Source organism: Penaeus japonicus, unplaced genomic scaffold (genome assembly GCF_977035675.1).
Source record: "Penaeus japonicus unplaced genomic scaffold, GWHDUDI00000001_assembly GWHDUDI00000025, whole genome shotgun sequence".
Classification (NCBI taxonomy): Eukaryota; Metazoa; Arthropoda; class Malacostraca; order Decapoda; family Penaeidae; genus Penaeus; species Penaeus japonicus.
In genome coordinates this window covers 21,893,464-21,895,963 of record NW_028234427.1, presented here as the reverse complement: position 1 = coordinate 21,895,963, position 2,500 = coordinate 21,893,464, and positions in this window count along the sequence as shown.

The following is a 2,500-nucleotide window of genomic DNA, read 5'->3' as shown; positions in this document are numbered from 1 at the left end:
TATTAGATCAGACAGTTGTCAGAGAAAAAAATGATCAAAACCGAGTTCTCGAGACAAAGAAGAAAAATCGAACCCTCCATGGAAGGACCAAGCAAGATTTCAACCATTTTGGTAACAAGATGCATTACACTTGCGGCTTGATGGAAACACGTTTTGCAGCGACTGAAGAAAAAGGGTAAAGGAAATTCATTTCATGGCCAGATCCATCCTATCCCAGGTGAAGGTGCTACCGGAGCATAAAGGATCAAACCGGGGATGGGAGGGAAAGAGGCGAGCAGGATTTCAAGGAAGGGCTCTCCGCCGCCGCCGTCTGTGGCAGGAAATCAAAACACATCCCTACGGCAGAATGAGAGACAGAGAGAACAAGAGAGGGAAAGAGAAAGAAGAAGAAGACGAAGAAGAAGAAGAAGAAGAAGAAGAAGAGTGAAAGAGAGAGAGAGAGAGAGACAGAGAGAGAGAAAGAGAAGGAAAGAGAAGGAGAGAGGGGAGAGAAGAGAAAGAGAGAGGGGGAGGAAGAGAGAGAAAGAGAGAAAGAGAGAGAGAAAGAGAAGGAAAGAGAGAGAGAGAAAGAGAAGGAAAGAGAAAGAGAGAGAGTGAGGAGAGAGAAGAAAGGAGAGAAAAAGAGAGAGAGAGAGAGAGAAAGAGAGAGAGAGAGAGGAAAGTACGAGAGCAAAGAAGAGAGAGAGAGCAGAGAGAGAGAGAGCGAGAGAGAGAGAGTAGAAGGAAGAAGACGGAGAGAGAGAGAAGGAGAAGATGAGAAGTCAAGAGAGGAGAGAGAGAGAAATCGAGAGAGAGAGGAGATGAGAGAGAGAGAGAGAGAGAGAGAGAGAGAAGAGAGAGAAGAAGCTTGCTCATCTAGATTTACGAAAGTGCCAGGGGGGGGGGGGGGGGGGGGGGGGGGGGGGGGGGGGGGGGGGGGGGGGGGGGGGGGGGGGGGGGGGCGGGGGGGGGGGGGGGGGGGGGGGGGGGGGGGGGGGGGGGGGGGGGGCGGTTGGCGTTTAGGAGGGGGCACAGAGAGAGACTACGCCACGCTTCGGATCTAGAGATAACGGTACGGCTGCTAAACTCGCTCTCTTCTGTACCAAATCAGAATGAAAATACATACACATATAAGAACAGTATGACATACACAAATATTTACTAATATCACACTATATGTCAAAATCTCTCTCTCTCTCTCTCTCTCTCTCTCTCTCTCTCTCTCTCTCTCTCTCTCTCTCTCTCTCATCCTCTCTCACTCTCTCTCACCCTCTCTCTTCTCTCTCCTCATCTCTCTGCTATCCTTATCTATCTATCTATTACTACACCTACACACACACACACACAGATATCACACCACACACACACACCCCACACACATGTATATATATATATATATATATATATATCCTCTAATTATTATTTTTTTTTTTATTAATATATATATATATATATATATATTATATATATATATATATATACATATATATATATATATATATATAATATATATATACTACCACCTATATATATGTGTGTGTGTGTGTGTTTGTTGTGTGGGTGCTGTTGTGTGTGTGGTGTGGGGGGTGTGTGTGGTGTGTTGTGTGTGTGTGTGTGTGTCACTCTGTGTGTATGTGGTGGGTGTGTGTGTGTTTTGTCTTGCCCTTGTTCTGTTCTTTTCTTTTCCTCCTCTGCTGACAAATGAGTGTATGTGTGTGTGTATAGAAGAGAGCAGAGAGAGAGAGAGAGAGAGAACGCAACCGAGAGCACCACGCAGAGAGAGAAGAGAGAGAGAGAGAGAGAGAGAGAGAGAGAGAGAGAGAGAGAGAGAGAGAGAGAGAGAGAGAGAGAGAGAGAGACGTAATTACTGTCTAGGGATAATGTTAAGCATGCTACATAAAATCCATTATCTTTTGTTTTATCTTCCCACACAAGCAACTGGCCTGCATTAACATAGCCATGACTACTTCTCGTTAGCTAAGAAACTGCGAATAGTCATCTCAGATACACCAGTAGTTCATCGCGTTTCGTTTTATTAGTAGTTATAATACGTCTATCAGCATCACTGTAAATAACACTATTCGAATTGTGAGAGGATGTCATCTCAGCGCTGGTTCTATGGGATCCCACTCGTAATTGCCCCTTGCATTTTCTTTGACATAGTTGCATTCACTGGTCCATTTTCGGAAAGCTTCCTCTCTGGGTCTTTGTCCGTGTTAAGTGCATTCAACGAGCTATAATACTAACTTGAACAGTGAGTGGGGAGACCTTGTGTTATATTATGAACAGGGACGTAATTAACAGACACATACAGTTACTCCAGGTTATGGAGGCCGTAAAGCAGGAGATTAAGCACATAATTGCCTGCATAGACCTTCATATCTACCGTAAACATATCCATATTTCATATACAGTCTTTCAAATATGAAAAATTATATATGTCCTATGTAGTTGATTCATTTCCAAAGCATGGGAAAGAGGTGCAACAATTGAAATAACTAAACTTGTTGTAGGTAAGACA